Source organism: Zootoca vivipara, chromosome 10 (assembly GCF_963506605.1).
Source record: "Zootoca vivipara chromosome 10, rZooViv1.1, whole genome shotgun sequence".
Classification (NCBI taxonomy): domain Eukaryota; kingdom Metazoa; phylum Chordata; class Lepidosauria; order Squamata; family Lacertidae; genus Zootoca; species Zootoca vivipara.
Genome location: NC_083285.1, coordinates 40115730 through 40141170, shown reverse-complemented (window position 1 = coordinate 40141170; position 25441 = coordinate 40115730).

Here is a 25441-nt window from a genome sequence, read left to right as displayed (position 1 = left end):
CTGTTGCTTGGGAAAACTGGAGCAGATTGGAGCATTAGCAGCTGAAACCAATGGCTCTTGCTTTTGAGTAGACATGCATAGGGCTGCACTGCAAGTGATGCAGCAGTTGTTCATATCTTGGTTATTTAAAAAATAGAACCTTGTTTGGACTAAACCTTTCGGCTCAGTTGCTTGTCACAACACTGTGACAGTGTTGGTGACTCTTTTGCCTCTGCAGCTACCTGCAGCCTTCCTTCAATGTAGAGAGGAGCCTCCAGCTGCTTTCACTGCTAGGATTGCGATATTCAAGAACGATCATCCTGCAGCTAATGAGGCAGGGGTCTCTGACGTGAGAGAACGTGCACTGCCTGGAAGCAGAAGGGCAAAAGGCTCTCCACACCTTTTTTTTTTACCCTACCCTGCAGATGATAAATATGAGATTTCACTCACTGCATTAAATACGTTCCTATGCTGATTGTGGAACCAAGGGGACCAGCAGTGCAGTATATCAGTGTTCTAGAGGAAAAGCAGAGAAACCACCTTGCCGACAAAGGTCCGTATAGTTAAAGCTATGGTTTTCCCAGTAGTGATGTATGGAAGTGAGAGCTGGACCATAAAGAAGGCTGATCGCCAAAGAATTTATGCTTTTGAAGTATGGTGCTGGAGGAGACTCTTGAGAGTCCCATGGACTGCAAGAAGATCAAACCTATCCATTCTTAAGGAAATCAGCCCTGAGTAGGACAGATCCTGAAGCTGAGGCTCCAAGAGAAAACTCCCTGGAAAAGACCCTGATGTTGGGAAAGATTGAGGGGATGACAGAGAACAAGATGGTTGGACAGTGTTCTCGAAGCTACCAACATGAGTCTGACCAAACTGCGGGAGGCAGTGGAAGACAGGAGTGCCTGGCGTGCTATGGTCCATGGGGTCACGAAGAGTCGGACACGACCAAACAACTAAACAACAACAACAAGAGGAAATCTGGTGGTCTAACATGGCTTTGAAAGTATGGCAGGGGAGAGGGTAAGAGATCAGCTTACCAACGAAACAAAGACTCTTCGTGTAAGAGGACACTTGTTTCTAGAACTGCATCTCACCATGAAAAAGAAGAAGAACAAGGCCTAAACATTACAACCCAAATTGGGACATCTCTGGCAGAGGCTTGGATGCAAGGGGTGCAGTTCAAATTGTACCTCCTCTGCAGAAAGCGCCAATGAAAATGCAGACAAATGTTTACAGCAGCCAGGAAAGCAAGCAAAATAGAAACCACAGACCCAGCATATTCAAGACTCAGCAAAACCACCACCGCCCCATCAAGACTCTAAACAGCGTTTTGCAGGTTATGCAAGATGTCCTGCAAAGGCAGCTCGGTGCGATTAGTGTAAGCATCCCCTTTGCCAAGAACAATCAGTCCAACACACAAGCAATTCAAGAGTCAGATGTTCAGGGTTCAGTGTAGTTCGGCATATAATGCAGGGGGTGGGTTGTGCATGTCACACTGTTTCTACTCCAGCCTCAGGAAAGTTGCCTGCTGATTCCCAGGTGTTGGAAAAGGTTATTTATGTCTGCCACTACTGCAGCTTGTGTTTTGTTAGCTCCTAAATGGAAAATGAGCAAAGTCCCGACTAAAGAAGTTTGGCAACTTAAACTGACGGAATATGCACAGCTTGCAAACCTAACATATAGGATAAGAGAACAAGAAGAACATACGTTCAAAGAAGATTGAAAAATGTTTATTCAATATATGGAAGAAAATTGTGTTTATTAGAAAACATGGGCAGCATCAAGATAAATTCAACAGTGGAAATAAGTTTCGATGGATGTAATAATGGAATACTGAATGGTTTAGCTTATATAAAATATGCAGGTATTTATGTTGTGCAAAATGAACCATGGAAAGAGAGGAAGGGAAGCCATTGATATTTTAAGGTGGTCTAAGTAAATATTCTAAAATGTAAAACAGAAATTTAATAAAAATTATATTAAAAAAAGAAAAGTTGCCTGCTGTTGAACGGATACTTGAAACTGACTCAGCGGTCTCTACACTACTTGAGTCAGTTTACATTCCTTTTGGGATGTGCCACTCACCCAATGGAAATTATGCTTTGTGAGTTGAAAAACCAAAACATGTCTGGGGTTGCATATCTGCCTGCAGACTTACAGGTGGCTTTGGGGGCATGCCATGTACCTATTCTGCATTGACCATTAGGAGCCTTCTGCCACTGGCAGACAGAGCAAGTGGAAGATATTTCGCTAGGGTGTGATGGCGGCCACTCCCATTCTGTGTGCAGAGGGAGGGTGAATACTGGCAATGGCATAGCATCCTTCTCTGCACTCCAGGGAAGCAGGCTAATTTAAGGTGTGTGTATTTCAGGCTTTGCACACACAGCTCTGCTCTCCAATGGGCAGAGGGCTATGGGGGAACAGCCGGACAAGAGCAATCACCCGGCCTAATGGTAGAGCTGATATGTGAAAGCCTTAGTTGTTGATAACTTTGCACTGTCTAATCCTCAATTATCTACAACCTACCTGAGTGATGCTTCTGATTGGAGAACAGCAGTTGTACATGTTCAGGTGGTTTTCGCGTGATTGGTTCCCCTGTACTGGGAGCCGAGCGCAGAGGCTGCTCGGTAAGCACTTGCCTGACAGGGGGCTCTGACAGGGGTCCTAGAGTCCTACTGCCTCCTTTCCATCAGAGCCTCACGCCTCCTTTCCAAAGCCCAGCATGGCACAAGGACTGGAGGAGGAGGGCGGGGGAGTGCCAAATTCTGACCTGGCTCAGGGCACCATAGTACCCAAGTCCACCCCTGCCAACTACATAAAGGTGGTGTCACATTTGCTTCAGGGACACTCATAGAGAAAATGTCTAACAGCTGAAGAGGTGGAAACTTGTACGTGGGGCTCTGCCTTCAAACACCACATCAGCGTCTTTCTCTCTGGAAAATTGTTGCCACGTTGGCATTCTTAGAAGCCGTTTCACTTTATAGAAAGATGCCACCCTGTTGCGGCTCCTGCACCACTGACAGGTGCAAAGAAAGTGGTCCTGAGTAGAGGTAAGAAAGAGACATTGGAAAACGGGCCCTTTGCCTTTCCTCAGGGGGGGATGCACTGTGAGTAATTCAGATAGGGGCCACAGTTGCCAGCAGGCCTTGCGTTATGCAGCCTGATGGAAGAGAACAGCATCTGTTCCTTTCGTTTTCACTGTTCCAGGCCCTGTGACATTTTGGTTCGCCTGGAAAACCTCAGAGTGAGAATCATACACCCAAATAATTATTCCATGACTTGAAAATGATCTCCCTCACCCCCCCTTTTTTAAAAAATGTGTGTTTTAATATCAAATTATTTATAACCCAGCCTCGCGGTCAGGCTTTTAATGAAAGAGCTGCCAGAGCCTTTTAAAAGCTTTGCATTCACTCGACTGGCTATATTATGCTGAGTAAGGGCCTCAGGGGTTTTAGCAGAAAGAGGGGGGGGGAACTCTTCTATTGCTTGTATAAATTTTCCCTCTCCACTTCCCACCCCACAGTCCACGCGCATTCTCTCTTCGGCTCTCTCTTTTCAGCTTTCTCTCCTCTTTTTCTCTCCCACTTTATTTTTCTCTTTCCATGCAGGTGTGGCATCCACAGTCAGCATGCTTGGGAATCTGCCAAGGTCCCACAAGCCAGCAGGGAGGGAGCCCATGGACAAGAGCCTTCGAGGGTGGGAGTGGGGGAGGTGGAGGTGGTGGGTGTCTTGCCCAAGGGCCCTTCAAAGCCCAGAATTGCAAATATCATTCCCTCCCCTTTTCTCACTGCTTCCCCCACTTCCACATTTTCACTTTACGAGCTTGTTTGGAATAGAAATGCCGCTGGAACTGATGTACTGTATACACATTAATTGATGATTAAACATGGTTTCCTCAACGTAATATGGATTTTTCTATCCATAAGAATATGCATAGCCCACAAGAGGGCAAATTTATACGGAGGGGGTGGGGAATCTTCCCCTCTTCTAATTTCATCAGGCGATTTTTGGATGCTTCAGGGATATCACTTTTAATTCTAGATTAGAAGATAACAAATCATTCCCTCCCTTTTTTTTCTTTCTAATCCATTTTTATTCTAAAATATAAACAAACTGGTGCAGAAACTTTCTGCAAATGATGGTGGAGGAGGCTGCTGCCGCTGATCAGCTGATCAAGCAAAACATAAGGGCCAAAGTAGGCAACAATGTTAGTACTTGGTTTTTTCCACCATAAATGGCCAGCAGAGGGGGGCTGTTCTGCTTTTGGACCCCAGTGTGGGGCAGAGAGATGTAAACTTTTGCTCCCCATTGTTCCAGTTTGGGTCAAGAGACCTGTAGGGGCAATTTGCATTGCTACCCCCTTCCCATTCACTTCTATGGCAGCTTCCTCCCCCCCCCCCCGGGCAAATTACTGGTATATTCAGGGGGCTAATTCAGACTGGAAACACAGCACAGATCTGGGACAAACAGATTGCCTGGATTGTCCCTGGTTGTTCTGGAATCGTAGGAGACACCAGAGTAGGTAGCTGCCATTGTTGCTGTCAAATCACATTTGATTTTAAACTCAGCCAAATGCATGAGACAGGCTAAGCAGACACGGCCCTCTTAAGAAATATGTCATGGAATGGTCCCCATAGACAGGACTGGTATCTGTCACTCTGCTGAATGCAACAAATATGAAAACAACAACCCAGATTCCTTCCCACTGGCATAATTTGGAAATGACATCACTGAAACTAAGGGAGGCTCCCCACATTTATGCCAGTGACAGATTTTGGTCATTTAGGATTTGTCTTTGGCAGAAGGTTTCATATTTGTTTTTTGCCTGACACTGATTGTCATCAGAGTGTTTTTCTGCTCCCGCCTTCCAGATGAAACAGGGCCTCTTCAACAATTAGAAATACTGTATGACAGATCAAAGTGGGGACAGCATGTAGAAACACCCTGTCTGCCCCCACCAAGCATTTGCACAGCTCATTCTTCAGCAAGCTGACTTAGGAGGCAGAACCGTTCAGTTCAATGAGGCTTCCTTAGAAGTAAATGAGCACAGGATTGCAGCCTTAATGCTGAATTCATTCCCGCAGTGTCTTAGTGCCCTCTCTCCGGAGTGCCACAAATAGTGATTTATGGCATCATTATGGTTCTTTATCTTTCCAGTTTGGAGACACATTGATTTATCCCTTTCTTTCCCCTCTTCCCAGTTCCAATATATTGCAAGGTTTCAAGGCAAGGGAGGTTACAAAATATAAGCTTAATGTTTGGTGGTTTTTGGAACTAAGATATTGATGGTCTCCTTCATTGCACTGCTCCTTATTTACTCTGGCATTTGGGACAGGCAAAAGGAAGCACTTCCTCACATGGCGCATGGTTAATTTGGAGCTATTGCAGTGATGACCACCAACCTGGAGGACTTCAAAAGGAGTTCAAACTGATTCATAGAGGAGAAGACTTTCAGTGGCTACTAACCATGCTGGCTGTGCACTACTTCCAGTTCTGGAAGTGGTATTCCAGTTTCTGGGCAACATGAGTGGGGAAAGGGATGTTACAGTCATGTCCTTCTTGCTGGCTTCATGGAGGCATCTATCTGGTTGTCCACTGTGTGAAAGCAGTGATCGACTGGATGGGCCTTTCGTCTGATCCACTAGGGCTCTCCTTACACACTTATGGCATTGATTAGAACGGAGCATTTACTGGTTCTAAATGCAGGGTTGGCTGCATTTTGCTATTTTATTGGAATCCCTCTGGTCTGCTGACATATTCCACATTTACCGTGCAAGTTGTGTGATTTTCTAAACTTATTTGTGTCTCAACTATGCTATCTTGCTTAGGAACGTAGGATGCCTCTTGCTGCATGAGATCAAAGTCTACTTGGGTTAATTTTACATTAGCCATTTTCTCTAGAATTGCTTTTCTTTTCTCACTTACTTTTTACCAGGAGTCCAAATGATGGAATTGAGAAATCAATGTACCCCAGTGTTTTCTGTGGTGTCCTCCCCTGTTTTTCAGACTTTAAAAGGAAGAAAGAAATGCAATTGCTGTGGTATCCTGTCCAGTGTGGATTGGCAAAGTCCGGTTGAGGCTCATTTTATTGCTTTCTGATAAGGGTTGCAGTGAGACTGCTGATAAATAGGCTGTTAATTCCTCTTATTGTTCCCATAGGATGGGTAATTATTGATTTTCACTCTCGATCCTTTTCTTTTCATAATATAATAGTGCTATTTTGTTATATAAAAGGGGGGAGAAAACAACGAGAAGGCATCAGTTATTAATACGTCTCACCCCACTCCTGCCCCTTACAGGAACAGGAAGTGATAGCAATAAATTAAGAGAATTTATTCAAAAGGGAATTAATAGGCTATTCATCAGCAACACTACCATAGTGATTAAGGGGAAGCAATAAACTGAGCACAACTATCAAGCAGGAAGCTTTCAATTAATGTTGGAAAGGATCTTTGTTGAATGTATCTTCCTTCTGATTAAACATTGCAAAAGGATCTTGGCCATGACTGAGCACATTTCTACCGTAGATAATTTAGTGTTAAATATTAAGTGGTATGCCAGGCCTGCTTCAGCACTGTTGCTCACCCCTGCTCTTTTTATTTTATTTTTCTGGGCCTGGCGATGTGGTAAACTGGTTACGTGCAGCTGCTTCCATATTCATTACCCCAATGGCTCAGGACCCAACTACAAATGGAGCACCTGACTGTGATACTAGGTGGGTTGTTGCCTCTTTCTGCACTGCCAGCTCATCCCGGTTGTCTTGTAAGCTTGCAGGGGATGTATCAGGATGGTGCAGTATAGAAAGGAAATACTGTAGAGCTTTATAACTGTGGCAGAAAAAGCGATGGCAATATATATTAAGCTTTAAGCAAAACAATGGCAACTTTGCCTTCCAGCAATCCTTTAAGGTCCAGGAGTGAGAACTAACCACAAGATTTGCTTCAAAACCTGGTTTGGTGCTTTGGAAAACAGGCTGCCTTAGTCCAAAGAGGTCTAAGTCTGAGTCTGCTTTTAAAAGACGGAGCCCTGTTCCTCCTCTGTTATGTGGAGAGCAAAATGTTTATAGTCCCCCACCCTGCTTTGGATGGGTAGAATTTGCAGGCATAGTTGACCAGAGTGGAAATAACCTGCCAAATCACAGGCAAATATATCTAGGGGTTTCTGTGTTGGACACCTTTAAAATATGTCTCTCCCAACCCCGAAGGACCTGCCTACAACTTCTAATTTTTTTGGCAGAAGTGGGTAAAATTTGCAGGGATGGATTCTGCCAAATATCTGAAGGATATCTGCAGTGCTTTTCAGACAAAGGTGGCCTTTGCGGGGTTTTGGGGTATGTGTGTGTGAAAATATTTTGCTTAATATCCTCCTGTGCTTTGCGAGCATTTGTTAGGAAAATAGGAGACATGAGAGGTGCCCCTAGGTAAACAAAAAACAAAAAAAACCTGCAAAATGGGAGACAAATAGGGAGCTTTGGTCTAGACACAGTACTTCTAAACTTATTTGCTTTCCTCCTTGTGGTTTCATTTGTGGACAAGGGTTCAATGGCATTAGGTAAGTAGTCATAGGTGGTATTATGCGGAGCAGCAACAAAGTGTTTTTATTTGAGGAGTAGATTGGTATGGGCATTGGAAACTTCCGTCTCATAGGCCCATACTTCTCTCACTGCAAATCCTCCATGCCTAAGCTGCGCCCTTCTCTGATTTGGTGTGTGTGTGTGTGTGTGTGTGTGTGTGTGTGTAATGATTGGAGGGAAAAGACAGGATATAAATAAGAGAGTGGGTTGGAATGATGAGTAGTAAGCAGCCTCCAAAGAACTCTTTAATGTTGCTGTTGCTCTTCCACAGAAGAAACTGCAAAGTACGAAACCAATATGCTATCTTATTTGTGGCAATGCCCCCCCCCCGGGCACTGGGATCAGAGAATCCAGGTGAATCATTTCCTCTGATTATCATTCCCCTCTTTCCATTCTCCTCACCCTAACATTCGTTGAATCTCAACTCACACTCACCCAGCCTGACTTTCCCCTTACATGGTAAGCTTAGAGATACTAGCTTCACTTCCCCAGGCACTTGTCTGCAGGGTGGTGCTGTTTTGTATCCAAGGCATTTTAGCAGGGCCCTGCTTTGACTCAGGGCACCTTATGCAGATCCTTCTTCATCTAAAATAGTCTCTGAAGAGTCTCCAAAGCTCCACACTTTGTCCCTGGCCTTGGGCTTTGCTGCACATACCTATCCCAGGGTCCTTTCCATCTCTTTATTCCTCAGGCAATTTCAAGGACTGTTCTCTTTCTCTATGGGGACACACACACACACACACACATGGACCATGACCCACGAAAGGAATAAGGAATAAACTAATTAATTCCAGGCCACAGAAGTGGGAAGAAAGCAAATACTCTGCAATTAATCAGGATCGCTTGAGCCCAGTCTCTTCTATCAGATATGGTAGGAAGTGCTAATTGCAGAAGATAAGACTCATAGTGGGAAGCACAGTGTTGGCTTCTGTACTAAGAGATGAGGAGGAGGATGCTTCACTGCTCAAAATGGTACAATATAAAGGGGACATAGGCAGATTCCCCATATCATGGCCATTCTGTTGGTTCAAGGAAAAAACCAAGTAAGATAGGAGATGTAGTGAAATAGAGGACTCTGGGAATAATCAGAAACTGGGGTTCATGGTAGAGTGCATTCTGGAACTGAGAAAGAGCGGCATTTTGGGAAATGGGCTATGCCGACCTTTTTCTGGAATGTGTTCTGGTCTTCTTTAAGAGCCTTGTGTGAGGTGCCTTTCCATGCTAATTGCCTTCTGTGTGAGATGGCAAGAAAGAGGGGGGTAACTTTCAATTATGGGTTGATTGCAGGATACGGCTTAGCTGTGAAAGGGTGTCTAACCTTTGCCAGCTGCATGGGGAGGCGTCCGGGAATGGGAGAGGGGAGTGCCTTGGTTATTTCTTTGATATGGGTAAATCATATACATCTGGCTTTTGTCCTGTCAAGCTATAAAATGGATGTCTATCAACCGGCTATTGGCTAATCCCTAATTAAACAAGTATGTTAATTGGTTAATACAAACTTTCCCTCCTGGGTCTGAGAAGGATAAAAGTCCCGTTCTTTGTAATGGAGATTGCTCTTAGCCCTGCTCTAAGCAGAGGCTTTTAGTCACTTCTTGGAGGAACTTGCCTAAGACTCTTGCCTGATTCCTACCTTCGGGAGCGGAGCCAAGGTGTTAGTACATTCTGTTCTGTTTGTGAGTATTTTCTTGAGTTTAGTCAGTATATTTTACAATGTTTTTATTTTGTTTACCTGTAACCTGTAATTGGGAACTATGTAATTTTGATATGATATGTGGTTTTACCTGAAAAAAGATTATTTCTAGTCTGTGGATTTTTTGGGAACTTCCATGAAGCAAAGCTAAGTCTAAAGTGCTCCAGACTGCTTGCTCCTACTGTTTTGGGATTTAGTTGTGCTCATGGAAAGTGAACTCAGGCTGTGCAGCTGGAAAAGCAGAGGGACTTATCCCTTTTTCCCTCTGTTTGGGCTGGCAGCAGTTATTTGCAAAGGATGGTGGCAGCATTGCTATCAATTGGCTTGTTTTGGGGAGATAGCTTTGGGGGAAAGCCCTCCCCTGGCTAGTGAACCCTTGCTACAGGAGAATTCCTAGGTGTCAAGTTCCAGGTTTGCAGCATGTACTCTGGTGACAGAAGCCCAGCATAGGAAAAGACCACATGTTTGGTTTTTTTAAAAAAGGTTTACTTGCAAACTCTCCAATGGAGAGTTCATGTGCTTTTCCATGCATCAGTCAGAAAAGTTGCACAGGCAGTAAAACTTGGCATAGTTGCAAAGCGGTGAAAGTTCCTAAATAATTCAGTGTCCTGTAAAGGTTCCTTCTAAGCAACTGAGGTAACAGGTGGTGGAAAGGGCCTTGTTCTTCTTTCTACTTGAGACTCTGGAGAGCCACTGCCAGTAAGAGCAGACAGCACTGGGCTAAATGGACAAATGGCCTGATCTGGTGTAAGACAGCTTCCAAATTTAACAGGTGGGAGCTAAAGCAGAATGGCAGTCAGTGGCAAAGCAGAAAAGAAATCACCGTGGCATATGCCTAACTCTTTCGTGATGTGGGAGATGACTCTTCCATATCCTTCACGTTTCATTACAGTTCCCAAAACACATCGGCTTTATTTGGCTATGTTGATTATTAATGATAGTCATGTACCCTGAGACTCCTCTAATCATTTTTTATAAAGCACTCAAGGAGTAAATCAATAAAGTAAACCATGCAGCAAACTTAAAGCATTACTTAGTTGAGCTGCTAATAAGAATCAGCTGAGAAGGAGGTTTTAAAAAGCTTCTCATTCTCTTCTTTTTCTGACCCCCTTTCTCTCATGACTGCCTGCTCTTTTTGTTCTAAATCACCACGGAGCTCTTTGAGCTTGCTACACAGTATGCATGTCAATGGAGAGGATGCGTCTGCATATATGTATCTGTGTGATAGGCCAGAGTCAAGGGCTGGCGTGTATGTGGGGGGGGGCAAACCAAGGACCTGCACCCCAGCCACCTGGACCATTGCATCCTGCTTGCTTATTTGCCTCTTGCTCTGGCTGAGAACAGTGGAGGAGATTGCTTGCCTGCTCGTTGACTTTGCCTGGTAAGTGGTATCAATAGTTATTATTTTTGAATACTGCTTAGGGGCTTTGTTGCAATCAAGCAGGATATATATATACCGGTATTTGTTAAAAGGTGAGGAGGAGGAGGAACAGCAGCAGTAGCTGCTAATGTTGGTGTTGTGGAGCAAGACTCGTTGTTGGGAGGAGGCTGGCACTGTCCACGGGGAGGAGTGCTGATGGACACATCATGAGATTCTGTTAGATGTTTGCGATTGATCAAAGATGCTTCCCGCCATGCTCTGCAAGCATAAAAATGGCCTTGGTCAGAAAATGGAAATAAAATGCCCTTGAAGAACAGGAGAAATACTCAAGCACAGTGCATTTGCCAGCACAAGGTATGGGTTTCTGTATGTCTCATTTCCTCTTCTCCCACTCCAGTGTTCTGCTATAGTTCTCACAATTGCTCTCCTTCAATGGAAACCACTAATTTCAATAAATGGAATATATTTGTTGAGGTGTGCATTAGCTGTGCACATTTCTGAATATTGAGGCAAATCATGGTGATTCAGGGCAGACTCATGTTCCTTAGCCTGATCACCTCTTTACGGGGCTAGCTGAGGTAGATCAGGAAGTGCCCAGGCTTCTGTCTAGCTCTGTTGCCTTATCTTCCTCTCAGTAAAGTTATACCACAACCTTCCTTATTTTTAGGGAAATGAAACCAAGCTGACTGAGGAAATACCCAGAGCTTAAGGGCGGAGAAGATGTAGTGGAGAGGTGGGGATATTTTGCTCTTAAGCACGGTGGTTATTTCCCCAGTGCACTCCAATCACAGTGAGCAGAATGATTTGCCACATGGGTTGTCATTTTCCTCCAAGTTCTGGCTCTGAGAGTAGTGTAAATGGAGTAGTTAGACAACTGGGACGGCCTGGTTCTTTCCCATTCATTCTTCTTCCTAACAACAATTACAAATCACAATTTTCCCTTTCTCTCTTGTTGTGGACCCGCCCCGCCGCCCCGAAAAGCAGTGACTTTCTAGGTTTTTGTTTTTTATATACTGAAGGTAATATCACTAGCATGTTAGACCCTGGATTGATTCATCTGAGCTATGGCAGGTTCCTTGACCCTCCATGTCAGGTTCAGCAAGATTCTGCATGCTCCCCATGACCTCCTAAAGCAGGCTCCAGTTCCACAGCAGTGACCTTCAGGTGCTTCACTAAAAATAAACAAGGTCATAGGTCAGTAGCTGGGTGCTTCATCCTCTTTCATTCATTCTTGAGCACCCAGTGCATAACATTTAGGAGTGCCTACATGTCATCCTCTGTCACACAGGCAGGGCTCCCGCTGCTGACTCATGGCCCAGCTCCTCCTCCTCCTTGTTGGCAATGCCTGTCTCTGCTCTGATAATGTTGGCAATGAGAGTGAGAAGAGTTCTGTCCTCCAGAATGGAAAGTGGTGACAGTGATGAGGAATGAGGAAGGCATCTTGCCAAGCCAATCCCCCTCCCAAAAAAACTGGATCCTACATTGGGTGCCTGTCTGAAGGGGCTTTTCCAGATCATCTTGGCTAACAGCCACACATATGACAAACTTAGTTGGTCTCTAAGGTGCTACTGGACGGAATTTATTTTTTGTTTCAGCCACACATATTTTAACTTGGGAGAAAAGCAATGACAAACCTAGACAGCATCTTAAAAAGCAGAGACATCACCTTGCCGACAAAGGTCCGTATGGTTAAAGCTATGGTTTTCCCAGTCCCATTATGTATGGAAGTGAGAGCTGGACCATAAAGAAGGCTGGTCGCCGAATAATTGATGCTTTTGAATTATAGTGCTGGAGGAGACTCTTGAGAGTCCCATGGACTGCAAGAAGATCAAACCTATCCATTCCGAAGGAAATCAGCCCTGAGTGCTCACTGGAAGGACAGATCCTGAAGCTGAGGCTCCAATACTTTGGCCACCTCATGAGAAGAGAAGAATCCTTGGAAAAGACCCTGATGTTGGGAAAGATTGAGGGCACTAGGAGAAGGGGACGACAGAGGACGAGATGGTTGGACAGTGTTCTCGAAGCTACGAACATGAGTTTGACCAAACTGCGGGAGGCAGTGGAAGACAGGAGTGCCTGGCGTGCTATGGTCCATGGGGTCACGAAGAGTCGGACACGACTAAACGACTAAACAACAACAATTTGGAAGTAAACCAATAGGAATCCCTCAAAAGCACTTATGACCCAGGAGACAGAAGATTGCAGAGCCTATCATTTCCTTTGGCTTCTTTCATGTCCTTGGGAAATGGCAAGCCAAGAGATATATAACCTTTCTAAATGCGATGTAAAGCTCAGAGTCTACCAATACTGCATGCTCAGGGGTCCAATACTGTGTCTAGAGTTTAAGTGCCGAGTTGCAGATATTCATTTGTTGGCAATTCAGAACCAGCAGAAATACACATTTGACTTGGGCACTACACAGAATTACAACCCAAATTCTCTGATAATGAGGGTCTTCTCTTCATCATGTTGCCTCAAAGCAGATGTGAATTAGTCAGGCTTTGAAACACTTTAGTGCAAATGACACTTCAAGTTTGTTTGTGAGTATGTGGTGACACTGACACTGATCTTTTCACTTTGGTTTTCTGAAAAACTGTAGTGAGTTATTCATCAGCAGGCATTTTGCAAAAAGGGGTGGGGGTGTGTCTTCCTATATGTCCAAATTTGTCCCACTCAGCTCGCTTACTTGAAATTTTCCACTGCTGCCCCCAAATACTGTACTTTTAAATGATACAGAGAAGTTTGAGTGCATACCAGCAAGGGTAACAACAGCTCTTACCATTTATGTGACATATTTCAGATCTTCAAGGTGCTTTGCATCCATGCATTATATGCAGAGACCATACTAGGCATTTACAATTGATGTGTGATCACTGATGTGCAGGACTTTTTGGACCCAGAAGAAGGCAGAATGGGGGGGGAGGGGTGAACTGGGGATGGAACAGGGGCGAGGTGGGGCAGGGTGGAGCAGAATTGTCTCTTGACAAGCTGCTTATGATGGTGGTAAAGCAGGGTGTGTGTGTGTGTGTGTGTGTGTGTGTGTGTGTGTGTGTGTGTGAGTGAGAGAATGAGAATTCAGAGCAGACCCACTTATGAGGTTGGGTGAAGCAGCCAGCTTGGTCAGTGGAAGCCGAAGAGATGGGGCACCCACGAGGGCCCTGCCCTCAGGGGCGTAGCAAGTTGGGGGCGCTCCGCCCTGGGCAGCGCGCGATCCCAAGGGTGCCATGGTGGCTGCCCCCGCCCTCCCATGCTGGGCACCCCACCCCAAAACACGTGCCCCACCCCCAGAATGCGCACCAGCCCCACCACCGCCTGCTCTCCACCCCTGTTGGCGGAGCATGAAGCTACACCACTGCCTGCCCTGGCACCTCCGCTGCTGGCAGAGAAGCACCACTTGCAAAAACACTGGTTTCCAACAAGATCTTGCCAAGATAGTGCAAGAACTTGTGAGATTTTGGCACGATATCTCACCAGAAGCCGCCATTGCCACTGTCACTTCTTGGGCGCTGCCACACAACCCAGGTAAGGGCAGAGGGGCAGTTGCAAAACAGGATGGACCACCCCTGCAGACCTGCACCATTACGGGGGCCTCTGGGGCATCCTCTCATTTTGTTTTGGGAGCTGTGGCTGCTGCAGAGTCAGAGCAGATGACTTGCAGGCTGCTTATAGCCTGGGTAGTGTCCCTCCCTGAGCTATGTCTCTTGGAAAGCACAGGCCAAAGCAACCCACAAGACATAAATCAAACAAGCTTAGCGACTGAGTGATCTAAGGATGGAACTCAGAACTGTGCATCCAAGGAATAGGATTGTGGCAGGGCTGGTTCTGCTATGTCACAGACTGAAGCAGCCCACTTCAGGTGGCACCACAAGGTGGGAATAGGTGGTGGCAGGAACTGGTGTGTGGATGGAACATAGGAAGGTGATTGATTCTAGGTCAGACTCTTTGTCCATCTACCCCAGTATTGTTTACTTTGGCTGGCAGAGGTCTTTCGCATCACTTTTTAACGGGATAGCAGGGACCCTCTGCATCAGTGCAATGGGCAGCTCTACTGCTGAACTCTCCTTTGGCGCAGCAAGACATTTTACAAATTGGCCTTAGAAGAGAGGGGTGCTTAATAGTATCAGGGCCCTTTGGGATTTGACATCATCCAGTGACAACTGGAGGGCACCACTTTGGCTATCCCTGATGTAAATAAGGAGGAGTAATGATAATGATAGTGAACTGCTTGGCACGGCCTTATCCAAGCTATTAGGACACATCCATGATGATTATGAGTCTGTCAGCTTCTCTGAGCCAACATGGGGCAGAATTGGTTAGTATCGAAAGAATTGGTTAGTTGCTGGTAATGCCACTGGAGGAGTAATGTCTGCAGTCACATCTTAATGAGAAGGTTGTGATTATGCTTCCCATTTTGGCTTTCCTTAAATAGCCATTTCCCCACCTACCCTCCATTTTGAGAACAGAAACTGCAGCAGAATATGGTCTCCTTCTCATTGAGCAGAGCTTTGTGTAGGCAGCAAGTTGCATTTATGTTCTGAAAGATGCACTGCCTGATTTGTTCATGGGTGTTTCCACCCCCCCCCCAATAAAGCCTGAAATGGTTTGGGGTTCTGGTTTCCTTAGAAACTATACCGGTCTCTCTCTGTGTGTCTTTTCCTCTCTGAATTTACAGCAATTGAACTCATTATCCACCCTGAACACTTATCCACCCTGTTTGAAATATTGAGGGGTTTCTGTTAGGATGTTCCCTTCTCTCCCCACCCACCCCATCGAGAGAAAACTTTGCCATTCTGGCACTTATTTCTCCCTCTTCTGGTGGAATCTGCCTTTGTTGGTTGTCTTACTTAAATATGTGAGCAGGCATAGTGTGGGAAGCTTTTTCTTGGTGACAGGCTGAAGGAGTATTTTGAATATTAGTGCAAAAATTATTTAAGGAATCCTTTTGAATTATAATCATTGAATCAATGCTTAGACCCTGAGATAGAGACTTTAATCTAAGTAGAAGCTGAAGTATCATTTGTGCATTCTGAAATTGGACTTTGTTCTTCTTCTTTGGCGATCACTCATAGCCAAGTATGATTGTCTTCCATAAACACGATTTTAACAATGGGTCTGTAAGTGACTGTGGAGGCCAATTCTGGATCCACACATCCTTCCACATTGGATTCCAGGCGGGAGTTGATCACGGTGTGGATTTGCCAAGCGTGCCTTCCTCTTAGCACATTTCTCCCTTGCGTCCAGAGATGGAGTTTCTTCAAAGCCCGTGACACCTTTGGTAAAGGCTGTTCTCCAACTGGAGCGCTCGTAGGCCAGTGTTTTCCAGTTGTCAGTGTTTATACTACATTTTTAAAGATTTGCCTTGAGACAGTCTTTAAACCTCTTTTGTTGTCCACCAGCATTATGTTTTTAAGTTCGGAATAGAGTAGTTGCTTTGGAAGACGATCATCAGGCATCCACACAACATGACCAGTCCAACGAAATTGATGTTGAAGAATCATTGCTTTAACACTGGTGATCTTTGCTTCTTCCAGTACACTGATATTAGTTCGCCTGTCTTCCCAAGTGATGTGTAAAAATTTTCGGAGACACTCTTGATGGAATTTTAGTTGCATCATGGCTCTGTTGTCTCTTCCATCTCAACCATGAACATAAGGAAATATTTTTTTGTTTTGCTTTCAAACAGACTATATCAGGGGTCAGCAAACTTTTTCAGCAGGGGGACGGTCCTCAGACCTTGTGGGGGCTGGACTATATTTTGAAAAAAAATATGAATGAATTTCTATGCCCCACAAATAACCCAGAGATGCATTTTAAATAAAAGCACATATTCTACTCATGTAAAAACACCATGCAGGCCCCACAAATAACCCAGAGGTGCATTTTAAGTAAAAGGACACTTTATACTCATGTAAAAACACGCTGATTCCCGGACTGTCTGCGGGCCGGATTGAGAAGGAGATTGGGTCGGATACGGCCCCCGGGCCGTAGTTTGCCTACCCATGGGCTATATTCTCAGCTATGGTGTCTTAGGGATATCACTAAGGATCAGATTATGGTAGGAAACAGCCAGAGTTCAGTACTAGAACATCTGCATTGCAGGCAGAAGGTCCCAGGTTCAATTAGATATTGAATAAATAGTAATATTGGGGTGGTTATTGTTTTTGTTGTTACTGTGTTGTGTATTTTTGAGTTTTTACATTGTAAACTGTCCTGTGATCTTGGATGAAGAACAATTTATAAATTTAATAAAAGTAGTAGTAGTAGTACGGTAGTTTTGGGCTTTGCAAGCCTTCACCTCTTTTCATTAACCCAGATTGTCCATAGCATCCTGTGAAAAGGGGGCCCCTTAGCAAGATGCCTTCAGTGACCCCCATCTCTGAGTGGGAACACCCCATTCTTGCCATTGTCACGACTATCCATTATATTGACCCCTCCCTCTGGATGCAACCCACCCCACCACACAGAGGGAGAGCAAAAGGCATCTGCTCCACCTCCTCATGCTTGTCACTGCTTTCATGATCAGAGATCACAGGTGAGCAAGCAACCCCAGCAAGAAAGAGGAGTAGAAGCATAGCTGCCAAGTTTTCCCTTTTCTCACGAGGAAGCCTATTCAGCATAATGGAAAATCCCTTAAAAAAAGGGATAACTTGGCAGCTATGAGTAGAAGGCAGTAGTGGATGGAGGGGTGGTGTAATGGCAATCACCTGACTTTTGGTCCATCCTATCGCTGTCGTTTACTGGGAGGTAGAGGGGAAGGAGCGAGGTGGTGGCAAGGCTGGCGTGGTGCAAACACAATAGCAGGAGCACTGCATTGGCTTTGCCTGTACGTTTGCACCACGCTGACCTCACTGCCACCTCCCCATCTTCCTCCCAGTGAGTAGCAGCAGCAACAACCTGATTGACTGGAGATCAGGTGAGTGCTGCTGCCCCACCACACCCATCCACTATTGACAGGAGACCCAGGAGGCTCTGGGAGTTCACAATTGCCCCCTGTGGTGCTCAGCAAGTACTCCAAAATGCAACCTCTGGCTTTTGAGAGGTCTCTGATGTGTGGCAGGAGAAGGAAGTGTGCGCCACCAAATTCAGCAGTATCAGGTGCTGCTTCAGCATGGAGATTGAAGTTAATTACCAACATGTTGAAAGGCTTGAAAGCCCATTTGGGCTAGTAAAGTTGAGTATGCATGCTGGGAAATGAATGAATAAATTATACGGCGGTAGCTCATCCTCTCTTGCTAATGCTAGGATTCCTATGCATGTTATTATGTACAGTAATTCACAGATTTGCTGTATGTAACTCTATTCAATCTACCTGTTCAAATAACCGCGCAAGTATAAGCTATTCTTCTCAGGAACAGCTCAGTGACCTAGTGTGGAGTAGTCTGCAGTGGTGAAAGGTATTTCATGTGGGGGTATGCATCCTTCACATCCGATGGTTTATTTTATTCACTTGCTAGGTCAGATATGAATGAATAAATGAATGAATGGATGAACACATTATAGCAATCTAATGATCCAAGCAAGATTAAGGATAGATTCACACAATTGATTTTTCTTCCTGCCGCAAAGTAATTTTCTTTTGTTTAATCAGTCCCTATTGGGTCTGGGTTTCATTCTCTCTCGGCACACTTACATAAATCCTGCTGTGTGTTTTTTTAAGGCTTCACAAGCACAAATAATCATTTGTTATTTGTAAAAATGCCCAATAAATACAAGCCACTGTGCATCGATAAAAGGACACAGGTCTCCGCAGCCTCCAGGCTCGCAGTCTAATGTGCCTGCCAGACTAAGAACCAAATGCAAATTAGATCATTGGCAAGATGCAGTTCCAAGTAGATCTTGCCATAGTGGTGACTTTTGGCCTGTTTCCAAGGTGGGCAGAAGCAGGCATTTCTGGTAGAATGTTGCCCATCATCAGACAACACAGCAAAGATGGGCTCTTCAAGTGAGCAGGCCTCAAGACCAGCTGTGGTACGGGATCCTTTCAGCGTGCATTAATGAGTTGATCTTTAGCTGTGGTTGTTTATTTGTTTGGCTTTTTTTCAACCCCCTTGAGCAGATTTCATGTTCCTTGCCTTGGCTCTGTGCGGCTTCAATTATGCTGAGTGTTTGTGAGACTCAGCGTGCAGGGAGAGGCTCCGATTCATTACTGTGAAATGTGTTTGATCTCATCTCAGCTTTCCATTTGAAATGGAAATAGCTGCATTTGTCAGTTTGTCAGGTCCCCAAGTAATCTTCCCACCAGAATTACCCAACAAGCATCCCTCCTCCACTGCCACCGCTCTGGCAAGCTAATACTCAGCCCACTTCACATTCCCTCAGCCCAGCAAGACATTTCTCTTTCTCTTGTGTGATATTGTCCCAAAGATTATAGTTTCTCATTCATTGCAACATCAGTTAAAATCCAACTTTTTATCTCTCCCAATACCCTGCGCCCCATACCCTACAGCATTTTAGCTGTGTATTTCCCATAAAGCATGCACCTGCCTTCCTATGAATTTCATATTTTCTAGAGGAAGGGCCATAACTCATTGGCAGCATAGAAAGAGACCATATGTTTGGTAAGTTAAAAATAGTTTACTTACAAACTGTTCAAAGGTCAGATTAATGTGATTTTTTTGTAGAGCAGCAAGAAAAGACAGGCAGTTTTACTTAGTTTCAAAATGGCTAAAGGTTTCTAAATTATTTGTGTAGAAACAGATAGATGGCTTGCTAATGCCATGAGGTCTAAGCTTGGAGCATCTAGCATAGACATCCTTACTGGTAGGGTTCATATGGTGGGAAGTGATGTCATCCACATTTTCACTTCCTAAGTGCCTGGGGTTCAAATGTGATGCATTTCCTATATGCTGGTAATATATATATACAGCATATTATTATTATTTATATCCTGCCCATCTGGCTGGGTTTTCCCAGACAACAATTTACGGTAAATGACTTTGAGAAGCCACCATATCGCACAGGCAAGCTACCAGTATGTCACAGGCAGAGGTGCCATCTTTTTAGGAGGATTGAGGGGGCCTGCGTGTGATGCGGCATGAAGTCATGACATAATGCGTGCAAAGTGGTCAGGAGCCAGGGGGCAGAGCCAAACACCCCCTGATTAATGGGGGGCCAAAACTGCCTTGGCCCCTAGGAGTTGACACACCTGGTCACAGGATATAAATTCAGTAAAGAGGAAGAAACAGATTGTCAGTAACTATGACCAGTGCTTCTCTTCTAGAAAAAAATTGCCGCTACTACATACCCCCAGAAAAAAGCACTGATTATGATCATAAATGTGTACTATTCTAAATGTGAATGTGTTGGAATATTTCCTACATTCATCATACGGAAGAAAGGGGGTGATGACAATGGAGACACCACAGATCTGCTAGAGAAAATGAACTTAATTCATGATCCGTGAGGAAGGGCCTACAGATTTTTGATTCTTTGCCTTTGTTCACCATCAGGGTGAGACCTTGTTAACTAGTCCTTCCCCTCCTCCTGTCATAATCCTTCTGGCTCTTATCTAAGTTGGTTTCAGAGGTCATGCCTTACAGCGAAGCTTCATTTATAGCTCTGACTGTTACTGCTTGAAGACTGAATATTAAGAAGTACCACCAGCTTGCAATTGCTGGTGACAGGATGGGCCAGTTTTTGTATTTCGCTAACTGTGGAGCAGTGGGAATTTGATTCATTTTGGAGCCAATCTATTACCCTTTGGCATCCTTTCAAGATAGCCCCATACTGTAATTGCACAATAAGAAGAGAATAGAGAAGGGGAGTTCAATTTATTCCATTAATATTTTTAAAATACTTTAATTACAATAAAAATGGAAAATATTTAATGTGAAAAGGACCTTGGCTTTATCTGCTCCCCTCATTCACACTGCAGATTCCTACTCTCTTCTGATTTAGTCTGTATCAGTCTTCCCAGCTGCTAGGCACACACATAATTGTCTCATTTATTACTCTTATTATAGGCTACCTGTTCATTCCTGACCTTGCCTAGTCCTTTGAATGTATATTTGCCTAGCACCTTGTGGGCCACTGGAAGCAGGATCTATCTATCTATCTATCTATCTATCTATCTATCTATCTATCTATCTATCATCTATCATCTATCTCAGGGGTCAGCAAACTTTCAGCAGGGGGGCGGTCCACTGTCCTGCAAACCTTGGGGGACGGACGGACTATATTTTGGAGGGGAAAAAATGAACGAATTCCTATGCCCCACAAATAACCCAGAGATGCATTTTAAGTAAAATGGCACATTCTGCTCATGTAAAAGCACGCTGATTCCTGGACCGTCTGTGGGCCGGATTTAGAAGGCGATTGGGCTGGATTCGGCCTCAAGGCCTTAGTTACAAACCTTACAAAGACTATGAATCAGAGCACAAAACTATGATCTTGATCAGCATATAATGCTGTTCTGAATGCTGGTCAGCAATACCTTTAATAGGTGGGTTTCTGGTTGCTGGTCCAAGATGCTCAGATGATTGTTTATGAGATGGTTTCTTGGTATTTAGGAATCTCTCTGTGATTTTGAATGAGACTCCATTCGGATAATGCAATACTCTTCCAGTTGAGAAAGAAGGAAACAGCAGAAAATAGAGTTTGGAGATTTTGAATTTGAGGACAGGGGGACAGAGATAGGAGGGAGGGAGGGGGAGTTGGCTGAAAGCTATGCCCAATGGGGTGTTGAGTCTCTTTCTGAGCATCTAACACATGATAGCAGATTTGCTGCTTGTAGAATTCCCTCTTCCTCTCCACTTGTATTCAGCTTATAAACTTGTAAATAAAGCAAATATTACAAGGACACTTTATGTCTCCAGTGCGCTCTCATACAAAGGACAGTAAATCTGGCAGTGCTGCCCTAGAACGTCTGACTGTTTGGGGAAAGTAGGGAGGATGTAACAATACAGAACATGTGGCTGAACATCTGCAGCTCTGTGATTCTGTCTGAACAGAGCCTAAGGACCCTCAATCCAGTACAAGTTGTGCTTCTTGTTTGCAACCAGTGGTTCTGGATGTGAATATGCATCCATTCAATTCAACTAGAGAGAAGATGATTGCTGCAAATGCATCCACAGTACATACAAACCTCCCTTTCTTAAGTGGGGCTTAAGACTTTAGGTAATCTTCTGTACAGCTGGGCAAACTAACACTACATGTATGGCTTTAGCTCGCCCCAACTGTTCCCTTCTTAAATTGTTTGTTTTTAAATGACGATGTGTTTATAACTTTCTATGATGCCAGATTTCATCATTTCATAATGTGTAGTATACCATGTATTATGTAGGGCTGGTGGGTGGCTCTGAGCCAGCAGCGTGGCTGAGGGCAGGGGGTCGGGGCATCCCCAGCAGAACTTACTTTGGGGGATGGCACCCCAAAACCCAGGCTGCCACACGAGCCCAGGCACCCCAGAGTCCAACCCAGGGCTGGGCTTGCAGCACACCAAAATGCTGGGTCCCCCCCCCCAGCTGCCAGAGGGTGGCTGAGAAGGATGCAACTGGCATGCACTGGCCCTACGAGCAGTGCTGGACCTGCAGCACGCCTGAGCCACTAGGTCTCTCCCAGGAGCCCTCCCTGCGGGTTTTGCACCGCCCAAAATGGCAGCACAGGGCTGGCATCTGCCCACTGCCTCCTCCTCAGCTGCCCTCTACTTGGAGGGTGCCTGGGACGGACGTGGCCTTTCAGGTGCCGGCCCCCCAGTGCTTTTGGGGGCCAGCGCACATATGCCACGTCCCCCTCAGTCACCCTCCAGGGCGGGATGCAGCTACAGTGGTGTGCCCTGCCCCCAGCATGCTCCAACCCCATGGTCCGGCGCAAGCACCCTGGGTGCCACCTGGGCTTTCTACACCACTGGGCTTAGCTGAAACTGCCTCATGGGCCAAATGTGGCTGGAGGTTGCCCCTGTTGGCTTAAAAGAAGAAAAACCCTGGCCTTTGGCACTCGTGATATTTATTTTTAGGACCCACACTATTCATGTCTTTTAAACTGTTTTTAACTGCTGGGTGATTTGGTGTAATACTAGGAAGACCAGCTGAGGTGCATTTTGCTGTGATCCAGAGATGGCTCTTCCAGTCACACCCTCTAGGCCAGGCATCCCCAAACTGCGGCCCTCCAGATGTTTTGGCCTACAACTCCCATGATCCCTAGCTAACAGGACCAGTGGTCGGGGAAGATGGGAATTGTAGTCCAAAACATCTGGAGGGCCGAAGTTTGGGGGTGCCTGCTCTAGGTATTTGGCTGTTTATGTTACAATGGTTGAATCATGGCTCAAACCCCCACCTACCGGTATTTTGGAAATTCTTTCCTGCTGGAAGAGAAGGCTGGTCATAGTAATATCTGGCTGAGTTCTGGGACACTAACTTACCTAAGGTGGAATGCTGTGCTAACGCCTTAATCCTTGAGGACTTCTTCCCTCCATCTAGTCACCAAGCACCCACTAGCTAGTGTGCAAGAAAACAAAGCATTAAAAGTCAGAGGAAGGCATGAGAGTCAGGAGTGCCTATAAGGTATTTATTCGGATTCATCTCCCCCAAAAATGATAATTAAAGCTGCCTGTCCTTTCTTATCCTGGACACAGAAGAGCACCGCAATTTAACCCATGTCTTCTCAAAGGTACAGCCCTCTCCATTTGGTGGCACTTCCACCTAGGAAGCTGAGCATAGGATTACAGATGGGTAGTCTTCCTTCATCACCTAAATACCCTCGTGCTACCAAAGTTGGACATCTCTTGATGATTTTGAATTATGGTGCTGAAGGAGACTCTTGAAAGTCCCATGGACTGCAAGAAGATCCAACCGATCCATTCTTAAGGAAATCAGCCCTGAGTGCTCACTGGAAGGACAGATCCTGAAGCAGGAGGCAGTGGAAGACAGGCGTGCTCTGGTCCATGGGGTCACAAAGAGTCGGACACGACTAAACGACCAAACAACAACAACCTATCTCCAGTCTGTCCTCCCTACTATCACCACCTTCCACTGTGGCCACTGTGAGCAGCCAGTCTGTGGACGCAGTGGCAGTTCCACCACTCTTGAAATCCTTGCTGGGGGTGGGCTAGGATTGTAGCCTGTGTTCTGATCCATGGGGATGTGGCTCAGGTCTGTTTTTATTGGAATTTGCAGACTGAATTCCTCCTGTACACCTAATTTATTTATTGCATTTCTATTCTACCTTTCTGCCAAGGAGCTGAACTGGGCACACCACCCATTGTATACTGCTTGGCAGCTCCTCTTGGGTCCAATGCCTTGGAGATTGATGAAAGCATCTCGGTGATTCATGAGATTCATGGGCCTGCTGTGACCCGTGAACATCATCTAACAGTGGCAAACAGCTGGGATGGAGATATAGGGGAAGTTTGGATATAGGCAAAGCTAGAGATTTGAGAATGGGTATTCTGCTACAGACTCCCTCATGTTCAGTTCTTTCCAGATTCAGCCCACCCAAAACTTGCCAACAAGCTCGTGACATATGAAGATTCTCCAAAGTACGTGGCTGGTGGATGGCACACTCTGCATTTCAACTACCCACCTATCAAATCAGGACAAAGATGAACCGAGGATAAACATTATTAGTTATCTGAGACATTTAAATATTGATGCACAGCAGGCATACAAGGACAAGAACAAAAGTTGCTGCGTATATTTCATTGCTGGGGCTGATGTGACTTGGACTCCAGCAGTATCTGGAGAGCTGTGGTTCTCAATCTCTGGGTAATGGTTTCAGTGAAAGTTTGGAGAAAGTGTTTGGATTTGATATCCCACTTTATCACTACCCTAAGGAGTCTCAAAGCGGCTCACAATCTCCTTTCCCTTCCTCCCCCACAACAGACACCCTGTGAGGTGGGTGGGGCTGAGAGACTTCAGAGAAGTGTGACTAGCCCAAGGTCACCCAGCAGCTGCATGTGGAGGAGCGGGGACGCGAACTCGGTTCACCAGATTACGAGTCTACCGCTCCTAACCATAGACTTCAGAGCAAATAAAAGAACAGCACCAACTGTTCTATAGAGGTAGAAATTGTGGGAGCTTGTTGGGTTGGAGAAGTACAATAACTCCAACTCCCATCAACCCCATGCAGCATGGTTAGTGGCTGGGGATGATGGGAGTTGTAGTCCAACAACATCTGATGAGCTCTGGTGGCCCATAGCTGTCATAGTTTATGATTCATTTTCTTTTGCCTTCTACTTTGTTCCCTTCCTGATCCCTTCTAATGTTCTGTTCTATGCCATCTCAGCTCTGTTCCTTTTATTATCTCCGATACAACACACACACAGTTGCCATGGTGCTGCAAGGTGAGTTCATATGCATTCTAATACATCAAATCCAGGGAAGAGGGACAGCTCTGTTCTTGTATGACAGAGATTTGACAGGAACATGTTCATAATTTCTAGGTTTTTTTTGAGTGGGACAAAGAAGAAATGCTGGCATAGCATCACAATCTCAGGACAGTGATACCAAATGATGATTTGCATGTGTGGACAAGCCATTGGAGATCACATCAAACTTTTTCTGAGCAATTAGAAACCATGTGATGACGTCCACACACCTCTACACTAACCTTTAGTCTACAGTTTTCCACAATAAATTAACTGAGTACAATTAAGGACACTGCTTAAGAGAAAAGGAGCTGAATACTGTGATGTGAAAGGTGTATGGAGTCTTGTAGACACTAAGGGCAGCTAAAATGGTGCCATCCAGATGATGGACTACAACTTCCACTAGCTCCAGCCAGCATGATCAATGGTCAGGGATAATGGAAGCTGCAATATCTGGACGGACACACATTTACCACCCCTGGTGTAGACAATTGATGCTCAATAACTGTAGTCTCA